Raw genomic sequence first — 24,279 nt, 5'->3', positions numbered from 1 at the left:
TGCTCGGAACTGTTAAACAATAGCCGTGTTTCATGCAAGAAGGGCTGGGTTTCAGAGGCTCGTGAAATTGTTCCCCTGTGGGAACAGATCCAAGGGTGGACAGATTCACTGGGAGCGTCTCTGGGCTGCTTCAGGTGGACCAAGACAGCCTGACAAGCACAGAAACAGTGGGGAGAGATAGCTTGCTTGACAATTAATTCAGCAGTATTTTCATCCAGCTGATTTCAGTCCTTTTGACTCACATAGGCTTTATACCCACTGTACTAAAACACAATCATGAGATCCCCTTCCTTTTCTTCTAGTAAGCTCTAATTTTCAATATAATGAGAGTTCCCCTTTCTTTTCCCTACTAATCTGTGCACAACTCTTCTTTTTTGTCCCTACTTTGCCAGTCTCCTTCATCCACATCCCATCCTTCAGCCATATTTTTTCAATCATACCTTTTTTCTTTCAGCATTCTCTTTGCTGCCTACTATTAACTTCCAGATGCACTAAGCTGTCTTTCCATGGATCCAGACTTCTTCAAGTCCCCGTGGGACTTGCCCTTGCCAGAGATCACTAGACTGTGGAGGCAGGCTGGACACCATCTGAGTCAAATTCCTGGGTTACAGGTAATGAGAAGCAGCTAGATCCAGGGAAGAGCTGCCCTCCTGTTTATCCTGCAAGTTTTGCAACACCTGAACTCAGTATTACATAGTGAATCTAAAGTGAACGTAGACTTTTACCAAATTCATAACTACCTTGCAATATCAGCAGAGTCTGGCATCATCCTGTGGGATAAGAAAAACTTTTAGAAGTGTCTAACTGAAAAGTTTCTATAATTAAATCAGTCATTAAATCTTTTCTATATGTGCAGGTTATAGTTACGTGCATGTGTACCTTATTCTTTTTGTCTGACACAGCAAACATTTGATGATTTTTTGAAACCTTCTGCCATTTAAAAATGGTAGACTACAAAAAAATATAGGTTATATAGTGCTCCAGTTTGAAGTTTTCTGAATGCACACATGCTATTGCTGAGTCCTGTTCTGACTATCTGCAGATGTGAACAACATGACATGCAAAAAGGATTACACATAATTGGAAGATGTGATGCAGAAAATTATTTCTTTCAGTGTCACTCTATGCCTTTATTTGTTCTTGAATCTCTTATTAATAAACCCAACACCACACACAAAGAAACAAACATGTACACTGTACATCAGAACCTGGAAACCTCCCAAGCCACAGTCTAACAATTTGCAAAACTATCAGATAAGATTCAACAGAAAAACTACAATGTGATGATGGGCTGATTTTAGAGACAAGACATAAACTTCTGGTAGGATTCCTAGATTAAAAAAATTCAATTCTTGCTTCTGGTACAGGTTTCCTATATTACCTTAAGTAATTTATGTTTTCTGCTCCTTTGTTTCTGTAATCTGAAAACTAAAGAAAACCTACCACCTTTTTTTTCCTCCAACAATTTATCTGACTTCACTTTTTAAAATACAATAAAATGTTTGCAAATAACTCTGCAAATGAACAGAATAGATCTTACACCTTACAAGAGTCTATTGGCTCATAAAGAACACCAAGTTCATGCATTTAGATAGTATATAAGCAATAACGAAGCTTTTTTCTGCAAAATGGTTTTGTTACTGGTTATATAAAACAGTGACTCATTCCTTTCTTGTAGCAAACATTTTTTCTTGTCCTCATTTAAAAAGTAAAAGAGAAGCAAAAGGAAAGTTTGCCTGGATGGTGTGAGATGGGATAGATAGAACAGAAAGATGGGAAAGAAGACGTGGAACACATAAATGGCTTCAGAGTGTGTATAAAGACTTTCTCTGCAATCTCTGATCTTTAAGTAACATTAAACTTCCTGCATTAGGTCTTCTTCAGCTGTATCATTCTATACAACAGATGTTGATCCCGTGAATCTTTCAAGTGAAAACATTCCGTGATTCATAGAAAATTTATGATTAAAAGATGGTATAAAGATGAGAAACCACCCGCCATTATGAGCCATGATGAACATGTGTGCAAAGTTATTGCAAAAGACACTGTGCATTCTACTCCCAGAAAAGGGGAAAAAATGTTCCCTTTGGTTAAATAAAATGTAGAAATTAAGTAAAGATGGTCCTCTCCTACTGTTTGAGTCTTTCATATCAGTTTACAAGCAGTAAAATCAGAAGAGTTCAGCAATAAGTTCAGCAATACTTCTACTCATCTGTCAATTTCAAGAAATCGGAGTATATAATTTGTTGGGAAATCCTTTGAATTCCCATCTGAACATTAAAAAAGAAATGTGGTATCACTTCATGTACCTGTCTGTGACTTTTCAGACTGTAAACAACTCCCAGTGCATAGCTTGATTTGTCTGTCTGAAGCCATGAGGCAGACATTTGTATCAACAAAGGGTTAGTTTAGATTTTCTGGTTTTATCTATCAAATTCGGTGATTCTTCCCCCTCCCAAGAGCATGCAGAAAAGGCAATGGAGACAGTAGAATTTACATGATTTTGTTACCTTTCTTTCCATTCAGGGAGATTTAAAAAAAATGGCATCTGAATTAAGGAACAGTGTGAAACTGGAGATAAATTAAAAAAATTGAAAGTTCATTTACAGAACATGAAAACTTAAAAAGGAAAATAGAGTTGAAATATAAATTTGAAAATGGCCTGCCCACCTTCCTGGAGGTCCCCTGCACACCACAGGTGCGTTTCTGAGCTGGGAGTGGTATAGGTCCTCCCAGGCAGCAAGTGCCAGAGAGCCAGAGGGGTTTGTTGTCACCATGGAATGGAGAAGATGAGGCTCCAGTGCTGTTCTCCTGCTGACACTGTAACAGTCAGAGGGAAGGGCAGATAAATGGCCCTGGGGGCACCATGTTTCCTTCTTGCTGTGCAGTGGGGTGGGCCCTTCTCCTCCAAACTCTCTGCCTCTCCCTTTAAAGAGCCATCTAAAATGGCATGGAGATGACCTGAAAGCCCTGGGGGAGTGGTAGAATCACAGCCTTGAGCTCTGGAGTTTGCTAGCAGGTACTTTTGCTTGAGGCAGATGACACTGTGCTGAAAGCACTGCATCTTACACCTTCCTTTTCCTGAATCAGAGCAGATCCTGGTGTGGGAACAAGACCAAGGAGGAGAGCAGGATCCCCCAACAGACGGACCAGAGTAGTGAGAGCTGGCAGAGGCAGGTGGGAGGAAAGAGGTCTCATAAGTCCCACTGAAACTCTGCATGGCTCCTGGCTAACTTGTTTCCGAAATAAATAGAAGTGATTTACTGCATCTGAAGTCAACTACATACAGAGTATATATCTAGTTTGAACTGGTCGTCTTTTCATCAGTGCTGAAAGGTAGGTACATTCAAACTGAGGATAGCAAGCTGCCGACAATAAGAGAGCAACATTCATTTGTTGTGTGCTGTAATGATGAATAGGGGTGAAAACCAGAGGGACTCTTTGCTCTTCAAAACCTTTCTGCAACTGACCTGCTGTATCCATCTTGGAGTTCGTATGTTTCATATTCTTATAAAGGACGTCCTAGGACAAGGCACTTTAGACTATGACTGTTTTTTTATTCTGTTTGGTATGATATGTTTTTAATGGTAGTTTGTGTTATGCCCTTGAATGAAAAGACATAATTGAAGTACAGATCTTGCCTGGAACAGAGATTAGGAATGTTAAAATGTTGTAAGACCTTGGCAGGGTCCTACAGCAAAAGAAGAAGATTGTCTTGGAGGCAAGGAATTATCATGATGTCCTCTTCTGTTCTGCTGATAAGCTTCTTAAGGGAGACACTAGCTAAGGACATTTTTATTCTATTTAATGATATCTTGTAATATTTCTGTGTGCTTTTTGGATACAGATGCAATGTGAAAAATATGGCTGCTGATCAGTTAAGGGAGTAGGTACTTTGGGTTTTTATAATCAGATACTCTAGAAGCATTTTCTCAGGTATCCTTGTCAGGCATTTTTGAGATAATGCAGAATTTGCTTGATCGTGTTCCAACATGGTTGTTATAAGAATGCCTGCCTTCCTCGGTCGTGCTATCCTGAGAGTTGTGAATTGCTCTCTTCAATCTGGGATGGTTCCAAAATAATTTGAAATGGGCTACAATCGTTCTTTTGTTAGAGAAGATGTCTTATCCATGGATGTTTTCTTTAATAGCCAACCAGTTCATAATTTACACATTTCAGTTAACAAGGAAAATATTTTAAAGTTCAGTGCAGATTTTATTATATATGTTATAGTACACATCTGGGAGAGCTAGACTTTATGATGGTCCCTTGGCTGTTAATAGTGTAACTTTTTTGCATCAAGCTCTGCTCTTGGCAATTTACTTTTTGGCAGCAATCTGACAAATACCTCATTAGTGTTATGCACAAACCTTTTCTTATGGCCATTTTCATGCTTCCCCTTGTACATAAAGCAAGATAATAGCAGTGTCTTCTTAAGGGGAAGTCAGTTGTAATTCTGAATGCAAAATGAAGTCCTAGCGATTCAGTTCCAATAAATTATGAACATGACTGACAGGAAATAAATAAATAAAAATATAGGTGAAACTTTGCAGCAGAAACCCCAAAGATATCCAATAAGCCTGACCCATTTACATAAAAATCAATGACATTGAGATTCATAAAAATTTCCTAGGTTTTCCTAGAAACATTTTCCTAGGTGCATAGGGAGAAAAAGGCACTTTCAGAGCACTATTTGCCTGTAAATGAGTTTATACTTTGGAAATGCCAATTTTTTCTGTTATTTCATGAAGGAACAAAGTTCCCTAATAGAGAGCAGACTTTTACTTTTGGGTGTTGAGGTTCAGTGAGATTAGTCTTGAAGACCTTCTCTGGAAACGAACTCTATGTGAAGCAACTGGGGGCTCCATAGATTTCTGAAGGCCAACCTGTTGAACAGCAGTGTCAAAGTCAGGGTTTTATTTACCATCTTTCCTCTATAAGATCTGTAAGGCTTTTATAGTTTCTTGGAGAATGGCACAGGATTGCCAGTTTACAGAATTTTTTTTATGGTGGTTTGGTCATCTTTGGTAGTTTCTCTTCCCTCACTGAGTTATATAATATGTGAATATGCTGGAATTCACTTGAAAAAAGTTCTTCTAGCCCTCAGGGCAACATAAAAGAAGCTATAAAATGGAAACCATATATAAGTAGTAAAGTTGTGATATTTAATGTTTCTAAAGAGTTGTGGGGCCTGAATTATTAGAGCCCAATCACGGTTTGAATCATCTGTGAAATACTCCCACTCTTAAGATAAACACATATTTTTGTAATACAATCTCTCTTCTACCAGTAAATTTCATTACTCAACTATTTGTCAAGGAAAAGTTTAGCTAAGTGTCAGAAACAAAAAAATCTTATTTTTTATAGACGACTCCAAGAAATTATCTTTCCAATATTATTTGTACCAACAGTGAGGAGGGTTTCACTGAGCATATAAAGCTCTGTGTGAACTTGCTGTTAGAGACTGTGAACTGCCTTCCAGCTTTTTCTGTATCAGTTGGAAATGAAAAATAAAACCATATGAAAGATTAAATAAGCATGTTGATGTCTTATTTTTTCAGATATCACACCAGTCTTTCTAGCAATGGGAGAAAAAGAAATTGTCAGAATTTTCCAAAATCATAAAAATGCTTTAAAATACTATAAACCAATTTCCAAAATTGTAAAAATGATTTATACTTATTCACTCTCTTAAAGGAAATTATTTTGGCAAGGATAAGAAAAAAAAGAACTACAGCATGAACAAAAACCACTTCATTTAAAAAGGTGGGTTCCCCTAACGCGGATTATTTGCTTTTGTAAGCCTGAATAAAACCGTGATACAGTGAAATTGTGAACATCTGGAATACTCAAAATCAGTAGGAAATTATTTTAACACAGAGTATGGGATTAATTTGCCTAAATTTAGACATCTACAAAGTAGACATCTAAGTTCGAACTGGTTTTCCAGGCCCTAGGTAATCAGTAAAAAGAAACAGGCTTTTGCACAGAACAATTCATCTGCATTCTAAAACACATCGGAAATGGTCCAGATAAATTACTCCCAGAAAATGTTTATTTTTCTCTGTTGAACACAAAGACAGACATGATTGACTACCTTGGATGTAAACATCTGTAATGTAGTCTACAGTTAGGCAAGACACCTCCATTATTTTTAGAGTTATAATAGCATGTAAAGTCTCTACTCCAAATTTGGGTACAGAAATCATCTACGTGGTTGAATTTTCTTAGGTTGAGGTTAGTTACCTCAAAATCTATGTGTGCAAATGCTTGTATCTACTTGTGTTTGTACAGTATGTATAGCCTCTGTCAAGGTTTATATTAGAAATATTCATCTTGATAACTTGCCTCTGCAATATCACATACAAAACAAACATTACTCAGAGAAGATTTTCAAATTAATGTTATGCATTTGAGCAAGAATATTAACAGCACTGGGATGGAAAGTTCCTTTGCTTACCTTGTAAGCCTCAGATCCAGATGAATGCCACATCATCTCCCTTAACTCATTCATACATGTGTTTGGAAATCAAAAGGAGACAAGTTCTTCACCAGAAGGTTATTAAGGTTGACTTTATTACAGGCGTCATCTTACAATACACAGTACACAAGGTATAGAGCTATTTAACCAGTTTAATCCTCAGATCCTAAAATCATAAGAACCATTCTATGTGAAGCAGACCTAAGGGGTTGCTTAACTGTTAGGCAGTGCGTAACAGAAGGTGAAATATTTGCAGTTCTAAAGCCTGTATGGAAATCTTTAAGAAGCAGGGAAATGCTTAATTTCCACTTTGTTTGCATGAAGTCTGTTGTGAAGTGGTGAAGTGTCGTAGTGGTCACACCACTAAGATAGAGCTTGGGTTGTGTCATGTGGGATAGATGGAAATTAGTTACCGTAATTTCTACTAAGAATGTCAATCTACAAACCCATATATCAAGTTCTGAATAATTTCCCATAACAGGATCTGATGTGATCCTTTACCATATCCTCCAGTTCCTTCTTCAGTATTCTTCCATTCAGCCAGTAACCCTAATCTATTTCAAACTTCTATTTTTAATTTCTGTTGCACTCAATAAGACAAATGTCAATTTGATATCAAACTGCCTTCATATCTCCTTCTTGGCTGGATGATCCCCAGGGCAGGATTCAATTTAAGGTGCATTTAGATGTCAGGAAGTGTGGATCTTAGAAACAGGAATCACAGATACAAGCATGTAAGTATCTGAGAACTCATTAGAGACAATGGGGAGCTAAAGCTTAATTTATTCCTCTAAACCTAGGCCTCTAGTGGAATTTAAAATGCACTAAAATATCTTAAGACAACTGTACAGGACTGGAAGCTGTGAGCCCTTTGGGGAAGAGAACTGTCTTGGTTCAACCACTGCAAACTTAGCAGGAGACTAAAGAAAATCAGTGGGACCAGATGCTATTTGTTGGCGACTGAGCTTGAGCCCTCATGGTATGAGATGTCATTCCCAAATCTCACACGCTGGCTATCTGCATTTGCCACCATTCATATGGTTCAGCAGGAGGGATTAATGAAGGAATTGATCTGGCATGGAATTAGTGCTGAAACCAATTAACCAGGAGCTCTGGGTATGGCCCAAAGGAACAAGGTTTAAGAAAATTATTTACCCTAGCCATGCTACACAGAGATCAGGCCAACTGTGCATGAAATAGCTTCCAGGATCAGATCTATCATGAATTCAATATTCACTACAGATTTAATAAAACTGCTTCAGCAGTATAAACTTGGTTGTAAAATACAGAATTTAAATCAGCATTCGGCCCTTGCAATGTTTTATGCATATGATCCACTTACAAACTTTCATTAAGGAAGCTGGGTTAAAGTCATGAGGCATAGTTTTTACAAGCTTTGTCTCCTTCAAATCTTATAAAAATAAATTTAAGTAGCTTACATATCCCTAAATAAGCTGTAACAATAGTATAGCACAGTTAAGTTATTTAGTGTGTTAGAAAAAAGTTTTTTTACTGGTTTTCAGAATGTTAGAGTTTTGCTGGATATATCATTACCACCAAGTTGGTACTGACTTGCAGAGGCTATAAAACAAATAAAGTCATTAAAAATAATTTGAACAAAAGGAGTAACTTGATATCATAATGCCATCCACATTTGGTTAAAATGACTAATTTTAAAGCTCCCTTTCATCTTACTAAACAGATTTCCAGAGTTAAAAAAAATGTGATTAATAAATTATCCCCCATAAATCTTATGATAACTATGATAGTCTTTGGAGAATTATGAAGCCACATCTGGAAAAAGTATTTTACTGCCTGTAAAACAGCATGCCATGAATTTTACTAGTTCATATTAGTAAGTGAAATACGGTATATAATTTTGCATTCATCAGTGTGAGTGCAAAACACATAATTTTCTTCTACCCAAAACCATTAGATTTATTTCACAAAGAATCTTTCTTGTAAAGTTTATAAGGAACTTGTTTTCTTTTATTCATATAGAGATATTCTCCCTTATATTGGCTGTAATTTACAAGATGAACTGGAGAGTACCTAACATCAGAACAGAAGTAAGCAAGCAGTAAGAGTAATAGGGTTCATTTGTTATTATTATTACACCAAGGCTAAAATGAGCAAGGCCAAGCCACTGAATAAATGCCAGAGCACTAATCAAGAGAGAAAGCAAAGAAGTTCATTTTCTGCTGTGGAATCCAACAATAGCTATTACATTATTCTTTTTCATTAAGGACATTTTTAAATATATAGATTAGAGTCGCAAGTCATTCAAGATGAGTGGCTGTAATATTTCTGGAATTAAAAACTTGATTAAACTTAAGTATTTCTTAAATAAAATGAGCAATGTTCTTGTAGAGCCAAGTATGTCCCAGGGAAATATAAAACCCTTTTTATTTCCAAGCAGATGTTTGCAATAAGAAATGGATGGTGAGTGAAAGGGAAGAACACCATTAAGCTAAGGTAACCCCTAAAGATTTTTATATAGTTCTGCAATCATAAGCTCCATCAGTGATAAATATCACAATAGTGCTTGTAATGTACCTGGTTTTATTTATGTGTAGATCCTTGAATATGCTTTACCTCAAGTAATATAATTCGCTTAATGACCACAGAAAAGTTATATTTTAATATAAATGAAAGCGACATAATTTTTGTAACCTGAAAAGGTTCTTTCTCTAAAGATACTATAAATCAGGACAATAACATCTGTAAACATGCTTTGTTTTTCTAACAGAAATAAATAAAAAGCTCAGAGAAATGCTTACTAATAAAATGTATGTGGATTAGACCGCTTTATTGCAAACAATACTCTCACAATTTCAACACAAATTATTTGTGCAACATGTTTCTCAGACTGATAACGTGGATGACATTTTGGTCATAAAACTGCTATTGCAGTAAATATAGCTCTCTTCTGCTCTGGTTTGATATGGCTGTTATCTCACTGCATTGTTTTGCTTGTTGTAGCTGATTTATTAAATATTCTAAGCTGAATTTGGTTTGTACCTATTGATATTTGCTGACATTTCTGAAAGACTTTATTTTCTTTAGCTTTCCTCAAGCTTTCCTTACTCTCTTCCCTTGATTTTGGCAGAGCTTTATGAGAAAGGCTGGGGCCTTGGCACAGCTGTTGTGATGCTGCTGTAGGAAGGGTTGGATAATTTCAAAACTGTGTGTCCCCAGACAGGGGAAGGTGAGGGTCAGATGGACATTCAGAGATGTGTTGGGTTTAAGTGGCAGGGTCTTGGTGGTGGTGGGGCTGCAAGAGAAGCCTCTGCAAGGAGAGGCCAGGGGCTGCCCAGTGCCTGTCACAGCCACTTCCAGCCACCTCCGCAGCAGACTCAATGCACCAGAGCGCAGCCCACCTGGGGAGCTGGTGGTGCCTCTGGGGAATCAGTGGTGCTGCTGAGGGAACACATTCAAGAAAGGGTAAATAACACAGGAGGGAGATAGGGGGAGGGAGCAGAACAGAGTGAGAAACAAGAGAGGGTACCACGGTCCAAGAAGGAGGCTCAAAGCTCCAGAGCAATTGTTCTTTGCAGCCCATGGAGAACCCATGCTCTGCAGAGCAGGTTCATCCTGAAGGACTGCAGCTGTTGAGAGGGACTCATGCTGGAGTGGGAAAAAAGCATGAGGGAAAAGGAATGGAAGAGTTATGCATTTACCAACCCTCATCCTCCATCCTTCCTGTGCTGCTGGGAGGGTGCAAATGAGGTTGGATTGTTGGAGTGAAGTTGAATCTGGCAGAGGAGGAGGAAAGGTGCTGGGTTTAGTGTTTGCCTTTTTGATCCTCACTACCAAAGTCTATTTCAATTGACAATAAATTGTTCTTTCCTCCCCCACCACCTCAACTTTCAGTCTGTATTGCCTGTGATGGTAATTAGGAAGAAATCTCCCTATCTTTTTCTTGATCCATGGGTTTTCTCATCCAATTTCCTCCCTGCTCTGTCCCAGTGAGGGGTGGTGGTGACGGGGGCACGTGAGTGAGCAGCTGGGTGGGTGTTAGGCTGTTAGCCAAGGCTGACTCATCACAAAATAGCATAACACTCAAAAATTAGATGCATAAACAGACTGGTACGGTGCAAATCACATGCAACAAGTCCATGCTTTTCAGTTTTATTATTGAGTTATTCCACACTGAATGTGACCCATTTTGAAAGACAACTACAAAACTTGTAAAAGTTCCTCAAACATTTTTCTCTATGAATTTCAGCATATAATTTGCCTTGAATAAATACCAGTGTGAAAGGTTTCTCTGTATCAACCAGCCTCTTCCCCTTATCATCAAGGTGCACTCTACAAATTCTGTGTCCCATAAGATAGAAAAAACAACTGCACAAACTAGTCAGAAAGCACCAGGGTGTAAAAATTCTCCAGGAGCTATAGGGGAGCACGAAACTTATCCATTGCTCTTTGATACTACTGCAAAAAAGACAACTCTCATTTGGGAGTGTAATAATAGAAGTGTTGCCTCTGAGAGAAAGCAGATTACTATTCCATTCTACTCTGTACCAGGGAGCCCTCAGATGGAGTACTCTGCCCCTTTTCAGCATCACATTTAAAGAAACATATAGACATATTGGAAAGAGTATGAAGATGAGAAAAACCCAGGAGATTAAGAAAACATGACCTCTCTGAAAATTCAAAAAGAACTGCTATTTTTAAAGGGAAGATTGCAGTTGAGTGGAGTGGGACATGAACTGGTGACATGATAAGGTCTGTAAAAGACCTAGGATGAGAAAGATCATGATCTTTTTTCCATACCTTTCATAAGCAAGATAAGAATAAATTGAAAATTTTAAAAAAAGGAAATTATAACTAGATAGCAGAAAAACTTTCAAACTAAAATAGAAGCCAAGTTCTTGTAGATGTTTAACTATTAAAATTGTTGAAAGTCCAGAAAACTTGTAATTACCATTGCATGGGAAGAAGACTGCAGTGATTCACGGCACAATTCCAGCCATAAGTTTCAATGGTGCCTAAATTTTTCTATTTGAAAACTGGTGCCAAGTAATATAAGTATGAACTCTCATTTGGAATTTGACTAGGGATAAAATCTGTGGCATTGCCTTATCCTAGAATATCAAGTTCTTTATATCTAATATGCAAGGGGTGGATTTATATTAATGATTTACTGAAGTGAATGGGTCCTTTTTATATTTTTTGTCATTTCAGTTGCTCTTATGATGCACACTCGAGTGCACACCTGAAGCACTTGTAGTCCTCTTGATGCAGGAACTCGAAGCCATTCTCAGAGACACTACTGAAAGTATCCACTTGCGATGTGGATGCCTGATCCTTCAGGATGTAGCTCTCCAAGACTGTGCACTGTGGGACTGGCACCTACAGCTGCCATGAACTCCATTGCTGGTAAAGACACGTACTGCTAGAGCCCAAATGGACAGCAGTGAAGCAAACTTTGTTCTTCTGTATTTGTGCTGCACAGTGAGGAAAGTGGATGCATCCAATGTCCAGCATTTAATATGAAGTGTTACAAATGTAAGGTCAGTACATCAACCAACAAACAAGTACCAGGACTTACTCAGAAATAACATTCAGTTACACTCAGAAGATGGTTGCTGAATAACCCTATCGACAACCCTACCATAATTCTGTTGTGAGGGTGATTTTATTTTTTGTTTTCACCTAAATGTCTCTTGCAAATCCATTCAAAAACTAAGTCCATGTTTATTTCTTTCCAAAACTATTATGGAGGAGGAAGTGACCAACTTTTAAAATTTTGTTATATTTTAGTGTAAAAAAACCCATTAATATGAGATATTTGAGAAATTATTATGGTGATATTTGCTTTGGCTTTTTCTAAACAGTTTTAAACTGTATTAATGAATTTTGAAATATTTTAAATATTCCAATGTTTAAATATTCTGGATATTTAAATATATCCAATATTCCTTTCTAACACACCCTGCTCTTTTTACAGGTTAACTTCAGTCATGTGATGCTGTTTCAAGCTGTAATAACGTTGCTTTGTTCTTTCCTTGATCTATCTGCATTTGAGTGAAGCAGCAAATGAATCCATGCATATATGCACTGTCCAGCTTTATGCAGGCGGAGACTTGCAGCAAAGTAAAACCACAGAGAAATGAGTCTGCTGGAAATGATGATTCTCTCAGCACCAGAGCAACATATCTGTTCTTGGCATGGACCACAACATCTTTAAAATATGGAGAAACTGTGTATGGAATGTATGGTTGGTCAATTTACCTAATTGTTTGCCTATTTCTAGTAAATACTAAATTAAACATAATTCAGCAACAAAATTGTCTTTAATTTTCTCTCACTTTCTTTTATAATTGCAAAAGAAACTCTCTGCTAGTTGTAATTTATAAATTAATTTCAGGCAACACTGATTATGGAGGTCAAAAATTTAGATTCCCTTCCGAATAACAATTCTTCTTCCAAACACTAAAGTGCAAAACCCCTGTGGGTTGCACCTGTAACCATGAAAGAAAGATGTGTGCTTCCAGATGGCAAGTCATGTCTGTGGATGGGCTGAATGTCTTTCCTAGTGGTGCTTATACTCACAGAACTGCAGAACAGTTTTAGTGGAAAGAGACCTTTAAAGAACACTTATTCTGCCCCCTCACATGGGCAGAGACATCTTTTTCACTAGATCAAGTTGCTCAGTGGCCTTTCCAACCTTACCTTGAACATATCCAGTCATAGAGTCATTAAGTTTAGAAAAGACCTTTAAGATCATCAAATTCAACTGTCAAACTAACACCACTACCATATTCACCATCAAACCATGTCCTCAGCTGACATATCCACATATTTTTTACAACACTTCCAAGGATGATGACTTTACCACTTCCGTGGGAAGTCTGTTCCAATGGTTTACAATCCTTTCTGTGGAAAAAACGCTCCTATTATCTAATTTAAACTTCCCCAAGTGCAACTTGAGGACATTTCAAACTTGTGGGCAACCTGTTCCACTGTCTCAATATCCTAATTTTAAAAAAATTCTTTTTTATGCTCAGTCTAAATCTACCATATTTCAGTTTAAAACCATTACCCTTTGTCCGGTCATGACATCCCTTGGTGAAAAATCTCTCTCTTTCTTTCAAGCCCCCTTTATATACTGAAAGGCAACAGTAAGGAGTTCTGTAGAACCTTCTCTTCTCCAGACTGTACAACCCCAACAGTCTCAGCTAGGTCCCTCTCCACTGATTATGGACAATTAATTACTAACTTAAGAGGCTTAGTCAACTCCTGAAGTCTACATAAAATGCTGGACAACAGAATAATTTTAAAATAGTTTCTTCACAGGCTCTTGGAATAACCTTGTTCTACTGTGCTTTAATCCATTTTCTAACATCTCTAATAGAGGCTGCTTCAAGTGTTTTAAAGATATTTGATACCAAAACAGGGAGGGGAATATTCACGATGTCACATAGACGTGACAAACATCCCTGTCAGTGTCAAAGCTACCATGGGAGCTTCACATGATTTCTGATTCCATATTTGCTTTGGAAAACCTGTTCCCAGGATGTAAGGAGTATCAAGGAGAGGCTGTCATCTCCCTGACTTCAAGAAGGAATGAAGATGGAAATCTTTTCTCTGTTTCAGCCAAATCTGTGGAGAAACAAATGATTTATTCAGGGAATCCCTTGACCAAATGTACTTATGATAAGAATTAAGGAAATGGAAGTCTGGTAACTGGAAGAGGTACCACTAGCAAGGACTGAAGCATAAGGGAGCCACAAATCAGAAATGCTGAGAAAACCCACCAGAGAGTACATTAATATTCGCTTCCACCCATGTGCTCTGCTTCCTCTGTGTAATCTTGATGCCTGTGTTATGGACCAGCAAAAGATGTGTTACTGAACTGGAATTGGTAGCCCACTTTTCTTGTAAATCACTGCCCCAGAGTCTATTCTCTATGTTAAGGTCCGCTTGCACAGTCTGACAATGTGCACAATGTTAAACTCCTTTACTCTCCAAAACACATCAGCTCCATCCAAACTATCCATCCAGTGAAACCTTTGGCCTGAGGGGGCTGCTGCACCACTCTGAGAGTTCTTTGACAGAGGAAGTATTGATTGGTCTGAGTGAAAAGGTTGCCAGGAACCAGTCTGACACTTTCTACAGTCGTGACAGTTGACTTCCAGGTCTTAGCAATGTTCCCTGGGATTGTTCACTTTCCTAGTATAAATAAAGCCAGCACATTCTGGGTTAATAAGGAGTGACAAGTAAGACTGCAACTCTATATCCTCAAAAACATCTGTACAAATTCAGAGCATAGTGTTTTCGAGGCCTGGAAGAAAAGGATTTTGTTTATTTTTCCAACACCTGTCTTCCTGAAGAGCAGAATGAACAACCCTCCACTGTAAATCACAGGGCCAGGCTCACTGCAACTAAGAGGACACCTCTTAAACTATCAAAGCGCTCTTAATTTCACGATACTGGTTTTTTCTCCTTCTGTGAGTGAGGACAACTGTCTTCCACAGCAGATGCTTGGTCTGATATTAAACATGTAACAGGTCATCACATAGTCAGGTCCTGTTGTGAAGTTTTCCATAAGAGCTAAGACAGAGACACTGTAAAATATCAGCACTTCGAATAAACATAGATACATATAAATGTCTCTTATTTGAAAATACACTGTTAACATGGACAACTTTTTTACATCTAGGAAGATTTAAGGGAATTAAGGCTTCTTGTTTTTTTGTTTCTTTTAAGCAACTTCATTTAACTTTTCCTCTGTCTTTTTTGGTTGAAAGCAAGATATAATCATGTTCCTTGTAAAAGATGCATTAAATGACTTACCTCCAGTTTATGTATAATTTAAAGTCTGTATTCTCAGGCTGCAAGGACTTCTGATCTAAATATATTAAATAAAATATTGTTTGGTTTCTGCTGTTGCTCAGCCATAACAAAAGGGTCTAAAAAGCAGGAGACATGACACTGAAAAATATTGATGGTACTGATCCTCTGGTTATTATAAAAAGTTTTCTTGTGTTTAACTTTCCCATCTATTTTCACAGAAAATCATAGTGTGTATCCGGGCTTGTAAAACTCCTAGAACTTGAGACAGCTAGTGCCACTGATTTGATGATGTGTGAGACTCAAACCCTGACATTTTTCTAGGATAGCAAGATGGATAATTTAGGCTTTTTGTTCTCAATTTCCACCATGTTATAAACACAAAAATGATTTGTTTAAATGGTATTGTTACTAAATACACTGCAAATTCTTTCAAAGTGTATTTTTTTTGGAGGAGTCGAGTGGGGCAATTGATTTTGCCAGAAATACCTTTTTAATTTGGAATTTAAAGCACCAAGAACTGTAACGAGTGCATGTTCCACCAGAGGTGGAACTGAAGGGAGAGTCACAGGTCAGCACAGCTACATGGAGCCCAACCACATTAATTCATGCAGGAAAATGTGCTCACCTGTCCCTTCCTCACCTGGAGCACCAGAGAGGTGAGTTTACCATTTTATAAACCTACTATTAGTTCAATGAAAATGTAAGAGAAACCACTAATTAGAACTACTCAAGAAATAGGAAGTCCAAAAGAATAAACATACCAAATGAAGTCTATAATTCCAGGCTTTCATCTTGATACTGGAATTGTTTCTCTAAACTCACTTTTAGAAAGAATTGCTAGAATTTTTTGTTTTGAATTGACTTCAAGTCTGCGCTAAAACATATGAAGACATGTGCAGATACTACCAGATTGTTTTTTCTGTTCAGAACTTCAGAAGAATCACTTTTATATTAGAACATAAAAGTCTTAGATAGATCTAACCCCTTCAGTGCACCAGAACACCAGCACTTTTCAAGGGAAAGAAATATAAAAAACACTGCATTTTATTTTTCTAGGAATACTAATTATATTTAATAATCCTAATTCATTTTATGAATTATGTTTAGAATATGTATTTATATATTTAATGTATAAAGTGCTAAAACAAACCCTAGATAGATTTGCTGGAAAATATTGGGCAAATTTGCAGAGAAAAAAAAAGTATTTCCTTCTAAATTCCTTACATGGTCTTTGTCTTTTGATGAAGTGTTTCCAGTTGTTTTCGCCTTCTTCACATAAGAAAAATAACTTTCTCTCATTTTTTTACTGCCAAGATTTTGATGATGAAAAGAAGCATATTAAGAAAAAGGGTGAGAATGCAGGAAAAAAGGAAGTCTTAAAAATCTGAAGGTGAATATTAACTCAAAGTAGCAAAAGAGAAAGTGCTAATTACCCAACTCAAAACCATGGCCATCTACATTGCCACAATTTACACAAGCCAGAAATTGGGGGTGGCATTAGTGACGCTCAAAGGTGCCTCCTCACAGCTGTGGCCACAAGAAACCTCTCCATGATTGACTGGTGAGCTGGACCTCTCCTGCTTAGCCACAGGGAGTCTTGAGATTCCCCCAGGATCCTGAAGGAAAAGTGGCTCCAGCTGCTTATTACTGACTCCCCAGAATCATTCACCTTTCCTTTTTCAGAGCTCAAAGGCAGAAGATTTATGAAATCCAATCTGATTTTTCTTGGTTTGGTGAATGGAGGAAACTGGTTAGGCTGGCTAGTCCAGCTGCAGTATCATCACATACAGCCTTAAATGCTATGTCCACAGGTACTACCTCCGCCACATCTATTCTTTCCTAATGAAGCAGCCCAGCTGAGAATATTAATAGCATTATCTTCAGCAACACTAAGTGTAACCTTTATTCTCATTTCTTGGAGGTCTGTCTCACATCTTTCCAAGGCAGAGTAGTCAGAGTTATTCACTGAAAAATAAGGTTCTTTCTCTTCCAGTCTCTAAGGAAATGGCATCCTTTCCTCCTGTGTAAGGAGGAACGGTGACAGTGATCTGTATGTTTGCAAACTCATTAAAGGCTTCATCTGAAACTGAATGTGGCAAAATTTCCAGCTGGCACAGAACGTAGGTGCCACCTTCCTGGCGTCAGACAGAGCACGGGAGCCTCAGATTAATGATATAAATCCTCCAGTGACATTTAGTTCGATCCAGAGCTGAATTAGTCTTTGATTTTGATTTTTGAATCATTTCCAGCTACATAAAAAAATTAAACTTGTCCATCAAGACACACTAGTTCACAACAGTGATCTGGGGCAAAGATCCTGACAGACCAGAATGAAAAATTTAAATCTAGTCTCAAAGTTTTCCTCATATAGTCTTCTCACCAAGAAGGCTATAATCATGTGAATATCCTTCTTTGTTTCTAAACCCCACATCATCCCTGTTTCCCAGTCTATGACCTCAAATAGACATTTATTGCTACAAAAAGAGAAGTACCAGAGGCTTAATGAACTCCAGCGAGGACCTTCCTGTTTGGGATGGGTAACTTACAAACACTGCAAAAACAAAGGACAAATTGAAACTGTAACTAAACAAACAAACAGATGGACTGTTAGTGCAAAAACATTGGAAAACACTGTTATTTAATGCAGAAAGTCCAAAAAAGTGCAACACTGAGATAGGATTATAAAGTAATTTCCAGATTTGACTGGCAGATGTTTAACCATACAACATGTTCTTACCATCAAAGGGTAAAATTTCCATTACATCAGTAAGGAAATGTTTTAATGTCTATCCTGAAATAGAAAAATTAGCATGACAACCCTCCTGACAGCTGACAAATAAGGATTTGGACAGGAACCATCAGCCCAATAACCATGAGCTACTGAAGCTAAGAGGTAAGCTGAATCTCTCTCCTTTTCTTCACTTATGAGAAATGTACTTCCTTGTCAGACACAGAGACAAATCTTCAAAATTCACTTATCCCATTACCATGAGAAAACACATACGAACAAAGGGGAATGTGAGATGCCAAGAGTGTTCTGCATTTTATTTCTCTAAAATTCTGTATGGTAAAACTCATTTATTCACCATGATTATGCAAATTTTGTCACAGGTGAAGGGTTTTGCCTGGTTTCAATAACACTGGTTGTCTTAATGAGGTATGTTCTGAAGGTGTTTCAGACTTCACTTTTCTCACTATTCATTACTCAGTGTTGCATCAGGTTTATTCTCCTGTCCTGTCCTGTCCTGTCCTCTCCTCCTTTAAAAAAAAAAAAAAAAAAATAAAAGAAATTCAGCTCCATGTCTGTGGATAGTTGACAAATCAGCACATGTTTTTGTTCCCAGGAGAGAAAGGAATGTGTTTATTCTAAGTTTTCTTCTTCGTTTTTAAAAAAAAACTCCTCTCTGTTTAAACTGTTTTGATGAAATCACACTCCTAATTATCTGACCGCTTAGTTTCTTATCTTTTGCTTTGGATGTATACTGTGTTCTGGATGGGTTTAAATGTTGTTTGGAAATATTAATCAGTGTCTGATGAGTCTGTGTGCAATCATGTCACATGAAGAGGTAAATACATATCTTAGGAGCAGAATTCTTTTATGGATGGAGAAATGTACTGGACGTTAAAACCAAAGTTGGTTTGAATAAAATGAAAACTGACATTTCCTTTAATTTCAAACTTTTTCGTGTTTCTGATTTTCCATTTTTATGAGGGCCTTTTTCTTTTTTTCTCCCCTGAATTTCCTGGTTTTGGTTTCAAAACAGAAATAGCAGATTAAAAGTGACAAGGCTGTTTTCAAGATTTCCAGTATCAATGGAGGCCAAACCAATTTTCCATTTTGCATGTTCTCAACAATGTTGAAATTTGACTTTCAGTTTGATTAAGCATCTGAATAATTATGCATTAATATTCTGCTTACAACAAACACTCTTCCTTCACCCTCAGGTTGAAATTAGCATCCTTGCTTCAGAAATTGTCTAATCTTTGATTGGAGTCTTTACATAAAATTGAAGCTTATTTGTATGAATAAAGCAATAAGGGATTAATGTTTCTGTGATCAGAGATGATCAGCACAGGGTGAGGTGTTAATCCACCACTAGAGGGCATCCACATGGGAAGGAATACGATCCTAATGAGGTTGCGATAGAAGAATTAATAACAATTATTAAATGAGGTCAGCAGATGTCAAACAAAGCACGTTCACTACTTCCTGCCAAATTCTACATGTGTAGAAAATTAAAACAATGCCTCAGAATTAAACAATCTTAAAACAAATTCTCAATCCCATAGTCAGGTTTTACGTAGGAAATAATCTCTGGATCTCCAGAACCCAAAATCCTTGTGTTTTTAGCCACTACAGCTTCAAGAAGGCTCCTATTGATATTCTTCTGAATAAGAACTGACAGAATATTGATCAGCTCACAGATCAAATGATCACTCAACTCACAGACATGTCTGCAACTACAAGATAAATGGACTTTTAATTTTAGGCCCCAGACAATGCATTATAAGGCTGCTAGGATGTTGACAGAACTCTTTGTAAAAAAAGAAAAAAGCAAAATGTGGGGAAAATTATTTTCAACATATCACACAGCTGAAAGTAATAGCTTTTAACGCTTGGTATTCCATAAACTGTGTGTTTAAGAGACTGGGGAAGGAACGAAAGGGCAAGGGGTTTGTGCCCAGAATGCCAGTTTTCAAAAAATAATTTTGAGGAGAGCATCAGTTACCTCAATATCATGAAATCTGAAGACTTTTGAAAACTTCTGATCTCTAAGGAATTTCAGGAAGAAGCAGTCCCAGGATTGTTAGATTTTCTACTCTTTGAAGAGTGTGTCTCAGTAGGAGGACGAGACATCAAGAAACTGTGCTATATTTCTTACTAGATTCTGTCTACCGCATATCCTGCTCCCAGGAATGTTACTATTTTGGAACATTTGGCAAATGGTTTTGTATTTGCATGGTTGCATTCTGTAAGCACTAAGAGTAAGAAACAATTTGTGAATCTCCCATTGACTGGGCAGTCACCATTGCTGTCAATATTCTCAGTAAAGAGATGTTAACGTGCATGTGATGTCTGGACTATTTGCCCTTTTTTATCCTACATAATCAGCAGATGATGAGGTGTTAAGCTGAAAACAACACTCAAACCCATTCTATGTATATTGTTTATGATCTGCTTATATTCTCTTTATTTTACAAATGAGTTCAAATCTTTGAGCTATTTATGAAACTTCTTTTGGGAGTCAGGGCTTTCAAATCTGAATTGTGCTTTAAAGAAGGGGATTTAACTTCAGGGCAACGGTGTACCAGAGGCAGAAAGGAGTTATTGGTGTTTTAAAGAGTGCCAAATAACCCTTAGTTGTTAAACTAACGGTACATAACTTTGCAGAAGATTGCAAGTAAACTTGCAGTCAGAGATAAAGAATGAATGATCCTCTTCTGTTCTGTAAATGAAAAATTTTATGTTACTGCACAAATTCTTCCTAGCAGCCAAGTCTGATGATATGTCTTAGAAGAATTAATTTAACTGATGTGGAATCACTATAACCTCAAGGCTTCGATAATTGTTTAAAGATTTAAGTTTCACAGTTGCTTTCGTAAGACAGAATAGTTAGCGTCCAGGTTTGTGGCTGAGTTGTGAAAGTTAACAGAACACTGTCAGAACTCACTTTGAAATATTAAATTAAAGTCATGGGACTGGCAATGAAGATTTTTAAGCAGCATGCAAAATTTTACCTGTCACAGTTTAACTAGTGAGGAAACCTGCAGGCTCTATAGGAAATATATTTCAACTGAAACACAAATTTCTTCTGGTCTGAGTGTGTTGAAACAGACATATTCCCAGCAAGATTAGAAATGGACACAGATGCTAACTGTGATAAACTTGGGAAAATAAATACCCACTAGCAAGAAAGCTTGAAGTAAACACAGGTTTTTGCATGACAACATATATGCTTGAAGACACAGCATCTATGGACTAAGGAACACACCTGTGTGCTTTAATTTGGTACCATTGAAATGGCTTTTTTTAAAATGAAGTATGGCTTCGTCCAGAAGGTTCTCTTGTCTCAAACAGTAACTCTGAGATGTAATTAACCATGAATAACCGAGAAGTCACTTTGTCAGTCTCCTGTTTGAGTGAGAAAGCAGGCCCACACTAATAATCATCTTCCTGTACCAGTAAACATAATTCTGTCAATTAACTGAGCTGGTACCAGTTAAATGAGTCTATTGCTACGATTTTTTTCTTTGACTGCTAAGTTTCAACGTTAAAGGCTAAACTGTCCCAAGCTCCAAAGGGTGGAATCCACTACTGAGAGCAGAGGAAATTCTGTGGCAGCACAATACTTCTTCCCTCCACCCAGATGGACCAAACTTTAGGATTCAGATTGTCAGACTTTTGATGAGCTTAGGGCCAAGTGAGGTGTGTCATTAGTCAGCAGAGGGAACACAACTGAATATCTTCAGCCAAGTATCTGTTTCAAACAGCTAAAGTTAGATGAGAGAAACCTCAGCCTCAGACTTTTGCCAGGTACAGTAAAAAAAAAAAAAAAATTAGTTCCCTAGTCAGATTTTTTCTGAAGCCTAAAAAGATAGGATGTGAAATCTGGTTTTAAATCTAAACCAGTTTATATTAAAAAAAAAAAGCTCTGTATTGAGATACTATGAAGTTAGTTTGTGTCTGAAATGAAATAAAACACTGTAAGTTTCTTACAATGGTGTTCACATTCCATGCTAAGTTCTACAGGCCCTAAGCCAGATGGTGAGGCCTTTCACAGTCAGATATGCCACACATCAAGATGAGGAAAATGTTTTAATTTTCAACAGACAGAGCTGACGACAAAGAAATAAACTACTGTAACAGTTGCTTTATAGGTCTGATGTTTTGAGGAGGCACAAGAACTACCAGATCTAACAAACCTTAAAGTTGTTTCACTACTGGGACATTTCATCTGAGATAATGAAGAACTGATTCAAAAGAGACAAAAAGAATCAGGAAAAAAAAGGAAAAGGAAATAAAAACCTTCTCCACAACCTTTTCCCACTTTCAGAACCAAACTGCAACCAAATATTTTTGAAGTTCTGGAGCAAGTAGAAAGAGAGTTGTTATTATGACAATAGTAATTGCCATCAAGGTCTGAAACTGTAACACCGCAAAAATGATGTTTCTGGCCAGCACCTGAAAGGTAAGTGCCAGAAATCTCACATGAAATGCTGGTTTTCAGGAGACTGCCAGTTCAAACTGGAAATTTGAGAGGTTCAGATAATTTCAACAAACATTCAGACTTCTGGATGGTTGTCTGAACAGAACTTGTTGTCTGAACAGAACTTGCAGTCTGAACCTTTCCATTCAACTTTCAGAATAGAAAATCCCATTTATTGGCTGTAGATAATAGCATTATCTAGGTGTTGTTATCAGAAGGGTATAGTACTCAAAGAAGAACAGTTAGTCAGGAACATCTGAGATTTATCTTATTTTTTCTCCCACTTATAGTCTCAGTACTTCGCATAATGTCTGGATTTGGAAGACTTTTTATATATATAATTTGTTTATAAGAAGCAGGATTTTAAGACAAAGACTTTAGTGAGCTGTGAAAACACAATTAATTTGTTAACCATGCTGACAACAAGAACTTCGGTTTTTATGGTCATGCATGCTACCTGCAGTCTGATATACATTAACATTTGATTTTAGTTTCAGATTTGTCCCAATAGTACTTTCTTTTTCCTTTCAGTTGATGGAAATCCCTGAAATGAAGAGCTCAGGCAGGTTTCTTCTGCATAAAATAACATCGGTTTTTTGGACTCTCCGAGCCTCTGTTAAACTACCAACCTCCATTATATCACAACTTCAGATTTGTTTAAACAAGTTTCCACCTGCACAACAACCCCTTTTACTGACAGTGAAACACACTCTTCCCCAAGGAGCCCAGTATTATAAATCACCAAAGTGCACATGCTGCTGCTGCCAGCATGAGAGGGGTCTGGCATGATGAATCTGAGGAGTAATGAGGGGCATGGAATGGCCCACACACGTAAGAAAAGGAGAAAGCAGAACACAGCCTTAGAGTGTAGAAAGCAGGGTATCTAAAGGTTTTAAACACAGTATATTGGATTCAGATATGTGGCTTTTATCTATGAGCTGTGACCATGATGAGAGCAATCAGTCTCCAAACAAAGACAGAGAGCCTAGGATGCATGTGTTCATACACCTGTGCATTATGAAGCAAGAATAAACTGTAACATCTGACTGCTCTGTGTGCATTTCATCGTAGCAACAAGATACGATCTTCAAATGGCTGGACAAAACCTCTACTGAATTGAGTAGACTAGAATCTGTGAGCCCATCCTGCCCAAGCTGCACATTTTCATCACTTGCCCAGTTTACTAATTTTTTTCTCAATAAGGTCTCAGGAGCTAGGTTCAAATACTAAAAAAAAAGCAGTTCCCAGCTGCAGTTCCCATCGGTAACAGTAAATTGCTTTCTGTTGCAAGAAACTGTAGCGCCTGTAGTCTCCATTTCCCCCTGCCTCCTTCACTGTTCTGAAGGAAACTGGTGGTCTTACAGCATCCTGGGGGTGGTCTGCAGACCTCCTCTTAGTTGCAGTTGCTCTGGTTCCTGTCTATGCTCCAATCCATTCATACCCAGTTCAATGCCACCCACAGTGAACAGTTGCATGTGAATATCAGAAAATCCTCTGAAAGATGCCAGCTCTATCTTCCTTTGATGTGCCATATTAGGTCCTAATGGGCCAAATTCTTCCCTTGCACACATGCAGCTCCTGCTGGCTTCAGCTGAGGCTGCAGATTCACAACACACAGTTTTATGCTAAGCTGAGACTAACCACAGTTTCTGAAGTATCTCAGAACAGAGCTCCCTCCAGTACAGGGACTCATGTTCTTCAGTGCCTCAGCTATACCCATTGCTGGAATCTTTGTCCCCAGAAGAGGTCCATATCCATGTGTAAACATATTTTCATGGGTACACT

General features: G+C 37.7%; 1 long non-coding RNA gene across 3 annotated transcripts in view; it reads right to left on the bottom strand.

Annotated features, from left to right (window-relative positions):
- The window catches only part of LOC109143727, a 49,534-nt gene that overhangs the window by 20,385 nt on the left and 4,870 nt on the right, over positions 1 to 24,279 (bottom strand). The window contains exon 3 of one of the 3 annotated variants that reach the window (XR_002044063.3): positions 18,325 to 18,544. The exons of the other annotated variants lie outside the window; for them this stretch is intronic. This is a non-coding gene — a long non-coding RNA (uncharacterized LOC109143727). Of the gene's footprint in view, positions 1 to 18,324; positions 18,545 to 24,279 lie in introns of those variants that run through there. 3 annotated transcript variants of the gene reach the window in all.

Source organism: Corvus cornix, chromosome 3 (assembly GCF_000738735.6).
Source record: "Corvus cornix cornix isolate S_Up_H32 chromosome 3, ASM73873v5, whole genome shotgun sequence".
Lineage (NCBI taxonomy): Eukaryota > Metazoa > Chordata > Aves > Passeriformes > Corvidae > Corvus > Corvus cornix.
The sequence above is the reverse complement of the archived record's forward strand: the minus strand, read 5'-3'. Positions and strand labels throughout refer to the sequence as shown.